This window comes from Gossypium raimondii, chromosome 2 (assembly GCF_025698545.1).
Source record: "Gossypium raimondii isolate GPD5lz chromosome 2, ASM2569854v1, whole genome shotgun sequence".
NCBI classification, from domain to species: domain Eukaryota; kingdom Viridiplantae; phylum Streptophyta; class Magnoliopsida; order Malvales; family Malvaceae; genus Gossypium; species Gossypium raimondii.
Window position 1 is genome coordinate 12,087,591 of NC_068566.1, and position 13,718 is coordinate 12,101,308.

The 13,718-nt window shown below is 35.8% G+C and overlaps 1 non-coding gene across 1 annotated transcript; it reads right to left on the reverse strand.

Moving 5' to 3' along the window:
- Window positions 1–8,667: 8,667 nt before the first annotated feature.
- Window positions 8,668–8,774, reverse strand: LOC128039447 (small nucleolar RNA R71). The gene has a single exon (XR_008193950.1). It is a non-coding gene; the product is annotated as a small nucleolar RNA R71 (small nucleolar RNA).
- Between the last annotated feature and the right edge of the window lie 4,944 nt (window positions 8,775–13,718).

Below are 13,718 nucleotides of genomic sequence, written 5' to 3' on the forward strand. Positions count from 1 at the left end.
ATTAAGGACCTGAAATTAAAGAAGAGACGAGGGGAAATTAAATAAAAACAGAAGTTGGTGGGCTTTACTGGGAAATTTTGGAAATTTTGTGACTATTGGGCAATTAGTTGAGTTTCCAATCTAGTTTGATTAAGATGGAACTGACTAGTTCCATAGTGGGAGACACAATAATTGTCGATGGATGACTATTTGAGCTACGAAGACCGTGTAAGAGGACTTATAAATTTAGGTGAGAAAGGATATTCCTGCTAAAGGAATTCTTCTCAATTCTGTTTACAAAATTTCTTCCCATTTGCATTGTTTTCTTCGATTATTCTAAAGAAGTGGAAAACTTAGGAGAGTTCTGCATGAAGTAATAGTCATGAGATTTGAAGTTTTGAAATAGAGAATCTGAGAAACTGGTAAGCTTTCTTATATTTATATACTCGTGGATTTGAGGTAGGGTGAGAGTAAGGATTCCTAATAAGTTTATGTAAAGTGGGTTATGGATTTTAAGGTTTGAATGCCTTTGATTTAATTGATATATGGTTCTCGTGCTTATCTGCCAAGATGATGGAGGCTATAGCATTGGGAAAAGCTAATCTGACGAGGATGAAGGAGTTTAGGTGAGTTTCTATGCTCTACCCCTGGGTGATCGTTGATAATGCACTGTTTGAATGGTTTGTGTTTAAGTTTGTTCTAAGTTTGTCTGAAACTGTTGTTGTGTATAGAAATGTTAAACAAGCATGTTGAGTATAAATAATACCATGTAAGTGTGTACGTTGGATGCTAAATGTATATGAATTCACTAAGAACTCGATGGCATACTATATGATAAAGTAATAAGTTTAATAACTTGAGTGATATGCATGTTTATCGTATGCAGAGAAATGAGGGAATTACATTGGCGAGTTAGTTTAAGATAGGAAAAATTGGTGTGATGGAGGAATGGGTGGACTAAAATAAGGATTCAAGGGAGTTTAACGACATCGTGGAATGATATCTACTAGGTCACTAGAGCGACATCATGATGACAATCTATCGACTCTATGGAGCAATATCGCGATGGTAGTTATCGACAAATCTTCAGGACAACACCGTGTAAATGGTATATAGGTCATTTGGGGCAACACCCCAAAAGAGGTTTATTGATTCTTAAGAATCAAAAGACTATGGTTAAGCCATGGCATGATCTAATGGTGAATAGGCACAACTCATAGTAACAACGGAGTCCGCCAAGATAGGGAATAAGAAGTCTATTAAGGCATAAAAGGGAGATATCTGTTTAAATCGTGCGGTGAGTAGGTTGATAAAATAATCAAGGTGCGTTGAAAGTGCGAATAAGCGTGCTAAACAGAAAGGTTCGTCAAATAGCGAAAGTAGTAGAATTTGATAAAGATGTCTTAAACGCCGCATATGGGGAAAGAATGGGTATTTCCTTCGAAGATACTTGGGAACTAGTTTCCACTAGAGAAGTTATGGAATAATTGGCTAAGGATCCCTTTGAGGCGATGATTGCCCAAACAGTCTAATCGGTAAAGTTCGCCAGAGATCTCCAGAAAAAAAAAGATGTTTGGATTAGGACTATGTAGCATGGGAAAGTCTGCATGGACTATCCAAGGAGGAAGTCCACTGAGAACTACCTTGGGTGGAAAGCCAATCGGGAAATAGCGGAAGAGATAGAAGCCCATTAGGCTATATAGCACAGGGGAAGACCATGTGGGACTACCAAATGTGGAAACCGCCAAGGGATACTTGGATAGGAGATAGTCCATTGGGAACTATGTATTAATTGGAGTATCTTAAAAGATTTGACTAAGGAGAATAAGTCCTTTGGGGTTACATTGTGGGTATGAGTCTGCTAGGAAAAAGGGGTGTTTATTGAATCAGCCAAGTATCACATTCAATGTTGGAAAAAAAGCCCGGTTTGAAAATGATTTTCTTGCACAGTAGAAAATTAAAATTTTGAAAATTGGTCTGATTTGTGATATTTATAACAATAAACCTTAACCGAATTCGTACATGTGTTTTTGGATAAGTGGATCATTTTTTTCAACTTTCAACCATACAATCTTCTCCACTATTCTCGTACCATGAACTTCTTTGAGTGTGGGCTCAAATAAATTGAATCAAAACACAGAACTAGAAAAAGTTTTCCTTTTGGGGTGAAAATGAAAATTCTCTCTTCTTTAATAGAAATCGGTAAAATTGTTATTCTAAGAAATACGTTTATAAGTTGAGAATAAATTCTCTATATTTTTTGGCAGAATAACAATCTCTCAAAAGTTGTCTTAATAGCTCTATCGGTGCCATGTATTTATAGAAAGAGAAGGTAGAACCCGTGTATAGTTGTAGAGGTTTATTTTAAATAGAAAAACAATATCCTACTTAGAGTAGTAGAGGGGTGAATGATTCAACCTTGTATTTCTACTATGGTTGTTGCCCCCTTCATGTTATATGAGGGTTTTGGGCCTCTCTCACATCGGGTCTAATTACGAGTACTTCTTGGGCCTTTTTGACCCAATACTTTGTAATGTGATCCAACCCGATTCATTTTTTCTATTTCCCAAAATAAAATTTAATATCTACATATTAAATAATTTTCTCACCCTAATATTACCCAGTAAAATTTTGACGATTTTACCCCAATAAAATTTTGACAATTTTACCCTTTGTAAAATTTTGACGATTTTACCCTGGTAAAATTTTGAGAAAATTTGTTTAACATGTCACAACTCAACATGTTCATTATGATCGAATGATTTATTTTCATTTTCGAACTTCAAAATAGTCCAGAAGCATAAACTCACTCTTCCATAAATTTTTAAGTAATCCTATATAGGATTGCAAATTTCCATTTTCAGAAACATACATTCATTTCCAAATGATTCCATTTCTCCATTTCAGAGAAAACCATAATCATTCCTGAATGTTTCTCATTTCTATTTTTCTATTCATTTCGTTCATTTCTATTTAAACACGCATTTAGTTTTTGGTTTTAACAAGTTAGCGGAGGGATCGATTAGACAAATGTAGTTGAGGCTCAAATGATTTATAATTAAGTTTTGAATTTTTTCTATTAATTATAAACTCATTTAGTCATGAATTCATTCCACTATAGTATCGTGAGTAAGCTTTCCTCAATGACATACCATTACGAAAGCAACTACTAAGTGCTCATCCAATGACCTTATCATAAGTGTGTTACCCTCAAAGGTTATCCTTGATGTTTTTGGGATAATATCCGTTCTCCCAATATGATCCTACTTTATCTTATGGTAACCATTACATCTTCCTTCATAAAAATTCAATCACTATCAAATAGTGATCAAATCATCCATCACAAAGACGGACGACCCGTGGCCACGTTTACTTTTCAACAACCATGTAATGTTAAAAGGAGGATATCATTTACCCATGTTTTGGGCTATAAATTCCACTGTTGTGAATGACACTACATACTATAAAACTCGTACACCCAATGCACCAACTTTCGGTTCATTATCTATTTGAGCTTAGGCTTTTACTTACTTCAAAGTGTACGAGTCACGCATACATAGTCTACTATCCAATCATGATTTGGGTATGACACGCTGTTAATGTCACAAGTGAAAAAAAATCCATAAATGGATTCAGGATCTATTCTACTTGGGTTTTGTCTGATGTACTGTCAGTCTAGTTAGTCACATCCATGTTTCTATCTTTTGGGAGTCATCCACTCCGATGCTCAAGACAAGGCATCTCCTCATTTGGACTTGATATACAACGTATTAGTTTTTCAATTAGTTTGCTCATTTCTGATTAGAATAATGACATGTTTAGGTTCATCTTCTAAAGCAAGTTGTCTTTTTGTACTACGATCCGACCACGTAATACCGCTTAGTATTAGTTAAACATTTAGACAACCAATGGGCAACATTTGATTCTATTTTTCTTTGTGTGCAAAAACCATTTGAGGAAAATAATACAAAGTAATTTAATTTGTGAATAATTTTATTAATCAATCTGTTCAGTAAAATTACAAGTGTACTTAGACGAAAATACTACACTTAGGGCACCAGATCCAACAGTCTCCCACTTGCCCTAGTGAAATAGATGAGTCATGTTTCTCATTTCTATGCCCTTCCAAATGTTTCCCAAAGAGCTCTTTAGCTAGAAGAGTCTTCGCAAAATAAATTCCCAAGGTTTGTCCTCAAATACGATCTTTTACTACATCTACTATTCCGTCAAACACTACCGTCTCCCTTAATGTTTTTTATCCTTATGTGGTTTCTTTTAAGTTTAGCAATGCTTGCACTTGTATAGTGCCATAGATTTTCCATACCTCATTTTTGATCCTCCATAGTGAAGTTAGCAGTGTAAGCTTGCTTGGCACTTATTCACACTATGGACCTGTCGTTTAGGACAAAAGCACATTATGATGTCGATTTCCTCGAATCCTGGCACATTTGGAAGTTAGAATCAGTATATCATATAGGAGTAAGTGATAACACTTGGAAAGTGTTATATTTCATGCCTTTAGACCTAGCTAATTGCTTGTACTTAGGTACATTTAGTTGCATTTAGGGACATTTCATTTGTATTTTCATCATTTCATTAGGGGCTTGGACTGTGTTTAAATATTAGGTACTTTTAATTGCTTGTGGTAGGGCTGTGTTTGGTGGTTTGGTAGGTACAGGTTGAGGAACGAGAAATAAAGAAGTGAAGGTTTGCCAAGGCAAAAGGATGGACATTTTGTTAGCACGAATGCTGTAGCAATTCCCGGAAGACCAAGTCAACACTTAACGCATACCAGTTTTAGCCCAACTGTACTTGTACCAGAAAAATTTTCCTAAAAATAGGAGAAAATAATCTTGGGATGTTGGTTTTTATCTTAGAAAAAAAGGAATTTAAAAAGTGGAGAAGATAATCTTGGGTTGTTGAAAAAATAATTTAAAAAAATGAGAAGATAATCTTGGGTTGTTGAAAAAAGAACTTAAAAAGAGGAGAAGATAAACATGGGTTGTCGGATTTACCCTAGGAAAAGCTATACAAATCCAAAGGAGGGAACCCTAAATGACGAAAAAGGGTAGAGATCTATAGGCAAAACTAGATGGTAGTGGTTGAGTAGAGATGGAAAGAGGAAGATGAAGGCAGTCTCTTTTAGCCACCATAGGACACTATGCCACTGGAGTGTGAACTGGACACGTGAAGGCTATCTTCCCATTGTTCTTTTGTTATTTCTTAACTATTTCTCCATGAATTTATTTGATGAAAACGATGTTGAATGATATTTTGGTTTTGAATTTTATTTGCCAACCCATGAGCTAAATCTCATAGTGTTAGGATTACATGATGAACCCTTTATTTTTTTAATGGTTGAAGCATAGATCTGGATTAATTTATTGTTTCATTGAATTGTTTTTATTTCTAAATTGTATGCGTACAATCCCTAGACATAGACAAATGTGTAGCATGCCCATAAACTAATTTAATTCGTAAAAGGTTGGATTAGTTGGACCAAAATTGAATAATATGTGTAAGTACTCGACAAATACTTGTAGTAGACTCTAGACATAAAGCAACGTTCATACAGAAGGAAACAATACAGGGTACCATATTAAAGGCCTATAGACACGGGTAAGGTAACTTGAGGTTTTTGCTCTTGAAAGAAGTAGATCACTTTAGAACTCTTCTGAGCAATAGATTGATTACGATTTTGTCAAGGTATTTTTGACAGAAAGGGTAGATTCTTAGTAATTTGAACCTTTTATATCAACATCGTATATCCCTTATCCCTTACCGTAGTATCTTTGCCATCGCATTCTTAGTCGTTTATTTAATCAGTTACATATTATTCATATAATCATTTTCGATTGCATTTTTATTCTTGCATTGCCATAGAATTTCCAAGTATTCATTAATTCCACATATTGCATACATCATTTTTCCTTTTAATTACCACTGAATACTTACCATAGCTTTACCATAGCATTAATTGCATTTTATTATAATAACTTGACCACTTTTGTGCCTCAATCCAATCCTCGTGGGAACAATACTCACTTATCATTTTATTACTTGATTCAATGTGTATACTTGCACAAATCGCATATCATTTCACACGTGACAAGTGGAAACACGAAAATTTACACATTTTTACATACCCTTTTTAACCTAAAATCATACAGTTTCGATAAAATTTTTGTCGAAAAAATAATTAATTTTTACAAAATAATTAAAGTGCACTTAAAATATGAACATGTTTAATTTTAGTTAATTTTATAATTAATTTTGATGAATTTTGGTTATTTTCGACAGATTTGCACAAAGGGCGAAAAATGGCTTGGCAGACACTGCTAGAAGCGCAAAATCAAGAAGCAATTTAAAGTATCGAGGCGAACTAAATTTCAGCCTAAGACGGTCCAAAATTATATGTATTAATTCATAATTAATTTTAATTTATATCCAATTTAATTTGGGTTAATAAATTATTATGAATTAATTATGAAAAACTGGTCTAGTTGAATTGAACCGAGTGAACCGAACCGACCAAGAAATGGACAGCCCAAAAACCGTCCCAAGAGCTGACCCAAATCAGCTTATTAGCTTATTATTTAAGCTTTCAAAGAGGTCCTTGAAGACTTGTTCAAGTTGCATTCAAACCCCTCCACAATTGGTGGCTTTATAGATTTGCCCCAAGCCTAAATTAGCAAAGTTGAAACTATCAACCTTGCCACGTGTGTGGCCAGCCAAGGGAGGGCTCTTTGGCTGATAATTTTAGCTATTTTTAGTAGCCCTCCTTAGCTATAAAAACCCCCTTAGGCTGGTCATTTCAAAACACACCTCAAGCATTCACATCTTTCCTCTCTTCTCTCCGCTTTCTCTCTTCTTTTCCATTCCAAAATTCCCTTGCTCTCTTGCAGATTTCTCCTCTTGGAAAAGGGACATTCATCAGCTATTTGGAGCAGCAATTAAGTGTTCATAGCAGCCTTGGTCAACGAGGACAACAGAGAAGGAAGAACGGAGCTACTAGTCAAGCCATAGAAAAACACCGGATTTGATTCTTGTTCCCTATCTCTTTAATTTTTGTTGTTTTTATGCTGAACATATCTATGAATATTTATGTTGTTGGAATGATTAATTTAATCAATTTAGCTTGAATTTAATTCGTGTTAGGTTGGTTGCATTTCGTTTGTTAAAATTATTGAAATTGTGTTTATGTTGTTATAAGCCTCGGTAAGATGCTTGATCAAGTAAAATCATGACTAACTTATTCTTGCATTACAATTGTTAGGTAACTAATGAATTAATTATTTAAACGGATTGAAATTATAATTAATGGACACAGTACTTAATCAGTGCATGTTTAATCATGTAAGGTAGCTGAGGGTTAAATTAGCAACGGTATTTGACGATATATTTGCCTTGCATAACTTGCAAGATTATTGTGATTAAACTGTTTCAAGGTAAGGATACTTTGTTACCTCACATAGTCTTTTATGTGCTTATTAAATTGAGTTAATTGTTTGAATTGACATAGGGATATGTACAAGAGATTATTTCGATTTAATAAGTATGTATGTGCAATAACATATTTGCCTATTAAGATTTGTTTAATCGGTTGAATTGACATAGGGATATAGTCAAGAGATAAATGGATTTTGGTAGGTGAGTATGTTCATAAGTTATCAAATTACCGAGTTGCAGTGAACTTATTCGTAACAATATAAACATGAGTTTAATAATTCTAAGTTAAGAAATGTAATTAATCTAACACAATTATTTTATCTTGATTAAAATCGTATTTTGAAATTGTGGAGTTGATATTTATTTATTTAGTTTACTAAGTTTAAAATCTTAGTTTTTAATCACCCTATTCAAACAAAATATTTTTCTTCACCAAAGTGTTTTAAATAGCATTCATAAATAATTCTTTTCACAGTCCCTATAGGTACGATAACTCGACATTTACTTGTCACTTTATTACTTGTTGCGATTGTGTACACTTGCACATTTCTGTCGTTCCAAGTTTTTTGCGCCGTTGCCGGGGACTGTGTTTTAAAAAACGGCATTATTTGTGAAGTTGTTAGTTTTGCATTTTGGTTTACTTTTCTGTTCAAATTTTAACTTTGTTAATTTTTCTGTGATTATTTCAGGTGTTTATGAGTATTGACTGAATCATCGATTTACTCCCTGTAGACCCTGATATTGAACGAACTTTTTACAGTGAAGAAGTCAAGCAAGTCAGAGAAGGACTGAAGAGATGAACTTCGAAAATCTGAATCAAGGAAATGGAGCAAAACTTGCTCAAAATCCTATCCTTATTGCTGATGATAGGGATAGAGCTTTGAGACAGTATGCCGTACCAGTATTTCATGATCTTAATCCGAGTATTAGGAGACCCGAAATTGAGGCACAATAGTTCGAGTTGAAGCCAGTCATGTGTCAGATGCTTCAGACAGTGGGCCAATTCAGTGGAATGCCTACCGAAGATAGTCACCTACACTTAAGACTGTTATGGTGGTGAGCGATTCTTTCAAGTTAGCCGGAGTACCTGAAGATGCATTACGATTGAAGTTGTTCCCATATTCACTAAGGGACAGAGCTCAAGCTTGGTTGAACTCATTACCTCCAAAGTCAATTTCAACATGGCAAGAGTTGGCAGAAAAATTCCTTATGAAGTATTTCCTGCCTAGCAAGAATGCTAAGTTGAGGAACGAGATCACTGCTTTCCAAAAAATGGATGATGATTCATTGTATGAGACATGGGAAAGGTACAAAGAATTATTACGAAAGTGCCCTTATCATGGAATCCCACATTGCATATAACTTGAGACATTTTATACTGGTCTCAATGCTCACACGAGGATGGTAGCGGGCGCTTCTGCTAATGGTACTCTCCTTTCTAAGTCTTATAATGAGGCTTATGAAATCATTGAGAGGATTTCCAGCAACAATTATCAGTGGCCAACCAATCGAGCAAGGTGAGGAAGACGAGTCATTGAAATACATGAAGTAGACGCTCTTACTTCACTTGTATCTCAAGTATCATCAATATCCTCAATGTTAAAAAATCTTAATACTAATGGGTGTAATAGTTTTGCAGCACAGCCACTGAATCAATTTGAAAATGTAGCCTGTGTTTATTGTGGGAAAGGAAATTTGTTTAAAGAATGTCCATCGAACCTAGAATCTGTGTATTACATGGGTAACCAGAACCAAAACCGAGGAAGGCAAGGGCTACAATCCAATTTCTATAACCTATCATGGCGAAAACACCTAATTTTTCCTGGAGTAACCAAGGGGCAGGAACCAGTAACAATTATGTCCAACCTAGATCGACCTAGCCACCTAGTTTTTCCCAACAAACTCAGAAACCAACCCAAGCTGAACTATCCAATAGCCTAGAGAATCTATTGAAGGCATACATGGTGAAAAATGATTCCTCTCTAAGGAATTTGGAGAATCAAGTGGGCCAGCTTGCAACTGAACTCAGAAATCGACCACAAGGTGCTTTACCTAGTGATACGAAGAATTCGAGGAATCCAGGGAATGGGCATTTTAAAGCGTTAACATTGAGGAGAGGAAAGATTTTAGAGCCCAATTTTGTTGAAGTTGAGAAGGAGCCAGTTAACGCTCAAGACTTAGAGGAAGTTGAACCGAGTGTTGAAATTCCAGTTTCACCGAAAATTGAATCTGTAAAATCTGACGAGGTAACTTCTGAACCAACTAAGTCTGATCAACTAATAACTCCGTTAGATACATAATTGCCATAGAAAACGAATCAACCCGTTCCAGTAAAGAAACCTCCACCACCCTACCCTTAAAGGCTTTAGACGCAGAAGCAGGAAATTCAATTCAAGAAGTTCCTAGACGTACTCAAGCAACTTCATATCAACATCTCGTTGGTTGAAGCACTTGAACAAATGTAGAACTACGTCAAATTCATGAAGGATATCTTGTCTAAAAAATTGAAGGCTTGGAGAATTTGAGTCGGTAACCCTAACGAAGAAATGCAGTGCATATCTTTAAGACAAACTACCCCCCAAATTGAAGGATCCTGGATGTTTTACCATACCTTGCAATATTGGAGCAACATATTGTGGTAAGGCACTATATGGCTTAGGTACGAGTATCAACTTGATACCCATGTTAATATTTAGGAAGTTGGGGATAGGTGAAGTTAGACCTACTACGGTTACACTTCAATTAGCAGATCGATCCTTAGCACATCCAGAAGGAAAAATCGATGACGTATTGGTACGTGTAGACAAATTTATCTTTCCTGCTGACTTTGTGATTCTAGACTTTGAAGTAGACAAAGAGGTGCCAATCATCCTAGGAAGACCATTCTTAGCAACCAGACGAACCCTTATTGATGTGCAGAAGAATGAGCTTACTATGCGTGTTCAGGATGATCAGGTAACATTTAACGTTTTTAAGTTTATGCAATTTCCTGGCACAATTGATTATTGTTTTGCAGTGTCCGCTTTAGAGGATTTAATTGTGGAGAAGGAACTCAATTATGTTGAGGACCCATTGGAACAAATTTTGACATCAAATCCTCCAAATGATGAAGAGGAGGATGAATACTTAGCTTTGTTAGAAGCTAATCAAAGAGGATTTAATCTGCAATCCCGCTTTGAACATTTGGAGTTAGAGAAAAGGGATTATGCCCAACCAAAAGCGTCAATCGAGGAGCCACCTAAATTAGAACTGAAGGTAGTTCACTCACATTTGAAATATGTTTATTTAGGTAACTCTTCTACTATGCCTATGATTGTTTCAGCAAAATTAACTACTGAGTAAGAAGAGAAACTCATCCTGGTGTTGAAACAATTCAAGAAGGCTGTCAGATGGACCATAGTCGAGATTCACGAAATTAGTCTATCTGTATGCAAGTACAAGATTATCTTAGAAGATGGCGAAAAAGGGACGATTGATGGACAACGAAGACTGAACCCCATAAGGAAGGATGTAGTCAAGAAAGAAATCATCAAGTGGTTAGATGCGGGTATAATTTACCCAATCTCAAATAGTTCATGGGTAAGTCCAGTCCAGTGCGTGCCAAAGAAAGGAGATATCACGGTCATTGAAAATGAGAATAATGAGTTAATACTGACTAGAACGGTTACGGGATGAAGAATTTGCTTTGATTTTCGAAAGCTGAACAAGGCAACTAGGAAAGATCACTTTCCTTTGCCATTTTTAGACCAGATGTTGGATAGACGCGCAAGGCAAAACTATTACTATTTTCTCGATGAATACTCGGGGTATAATCATATTACAGTAGCATAGGAAGATCAAAACAAGACAACATTCACCTGCCCGTACGATACATTTGCATTTAGGCGAATGCCATTTGGTTTATGTAATGCACCTGCAACATTTCAAAGATGTATGATGTCTATTTTTACTAACATGGTTGAGAAATATTTGGAAGTTTTTATGGATGATTTTTCAGTACTCAGAGATACATATGATGATTGTCTTACCAATCTAGCCAAGGTACTAAGGCGATGCGAAGAAACAAACCTTGTACTTAACTGGGAAAAGTGTCATTTCATGGTACGAGAAGGTATTGTTCTAGGGCATCAGATAACAAAACATGGAATTGAGGTAGATAAAATAAAGGTAAATGTTATTAAGAAACTCCTACCTTCAATATCTGTAAAGGTAGATGTTATAGAAGATTCATCAATGACTTCTCCAAAGTTGCTAAACCCTTATGCAAATTATTAGAGAAGGACACGACATTTAAATTTGATGAGGAGTGCTTAAGAGCTTTCAACGATTTGAAGAGTCGGTTAATCTCGACACCTACACTGGACTGGGGTTTGCCATTTGAATTGATGTGTGACGCAAGTGACTTCGCGATCGGAGCTATCATAGGTCAGTGAAGAAACAAAGTTTTTCATCCCATCTACTATGCAAGTTAGACTTTGACAAGATCTCAACTGAATTACACGGTAATAGAAAAAGAGTTACTTACTATTGTGTTTGCTATTGAAAGTTTCGATATTATCTTGTAGGTACCGAAGTGTCTGTTTATATAAACCACTCGGTAATTAAGTATTTACTTGCCAAGAAAGACGTTAAGCCGAGACTGATCCGATGGGTACTTCTACTTCAAGAGTTCGATCTAAAAATTCAAGAACGAAAAGGAGTGGAAAACCAAGTAGCAGACTACTTATCTAGATTGGAGCCACAAGAAGGGAACTCTCTTCTTATACCAATTCGAGAGATGTTTCCAGATGAACACATACTGAAGGTAAATCATGTCCATAATACCCCTTGGTTTGCTGATATTGCTAATTTTTTAGCTTATGGTTTGATGCCGATTGATAAGACGTATCATCAAAAGAAAAAGTTTCTTCACGATGTGAAGTACTATTTCTGGGAAGAACCGTATTTTTTTAAAAAGTGTGCAGATCAAATGATCAGGAGATGCGTGGCAAAAGATGAAGTACATAATATTTTATACCATTGTCACTCAGCTCCGAGTGGGGGACACTTCAGAGGTACACGTACTGTAGCCAAGGTATTGCAAGCCGGATTCTTTTGGCCAACACTATTAAAAGATGCATATGTTTACGTAAAGAGTTGTGATCGATGTCAAAGGGTCGGAAATGTCAACAATAGAAATGAGTTGCCTCGAACAAACATCATTGAGGTAGAGTTATCTGATGTTTGGGGTATTGACTTTCTCGGTCCTTTCCCTCCGTCTTTTGGTCAAAAGTACATATTACTAGCAGTAGACTATGTGTCTAAGTGGGTTGAGGCAAAGGCATATCCGACAAACGAGGCTAAGGTTGTAATGAAGTTTTTGCAGAAACATGTGTTCACAACCCCAAGAGCCATCATCAGTGATGAAAGGTCCCATTTTGTGAACAAGTGGTTGAAATGGTTATAGATAAACATGGAGTGAAACACAAGGTCGCTACAGCTTACCATCCGCAGATGAATGGGCAAGCTGAACTGGCAAACAAGGAGATCAAAGGCATACTTGAGAAGGTAGTTTGCCCGAACCGACAAGATTGGTCCAAAAGACTGGATGATGCTTTATGGGCTTACAGAATAACATACAAGACACCTTTAGGGATGTCACCCTATAGGTTAGTCTTTGGGAAAGCCTACCATCTACCATTGGAGTTTGAACACAAAGATTACTAGGCTCTCCAATGACTCAACTTGGATCTTAAAAATGCCAAAGAGAAACGGATGCTTCAACATAATGAGTTAGAAGAATTCCAAATGTCTTCATACGAGAATGCCAAATTACTTAAGGAGAGACTCAAGAAATGGCATGACAAGCACATTCGAGTTCGAGAATTTGAAGCAGGTCAGCAAGTCTTATTATTCAATTCCAGATTAAGGTTCTTTCTACATAAGTTAAAATCACGTTGGTTCGGTCCATTTATGATTCATCGAGTCTATCCATAAGAAGTTGTTGAACTTCAAGGTAAGGGAGGTAATTTTCGAGTTAATGCTTAATGTTTGAAACATTACTAGGGAGATAAAATTGAACAGAATCAAATCTCGTTCATTTTATCAGATATTTAATTTTTCTTATTTTTCTGTTTGAATAAATGATTTAGGGTATATTTTCGGATTAGTATGTTTAAATAAATTCTATCTAGGAGATTGGAACTTAAGCAAGATCGCTTGTGACCTCTCCAATCTTTCTTGGGGATTGATTTTAACATAATTTCCCAAGAAATTGTTCCCTACATGACAAAATAAATTTTTAGTTTTTC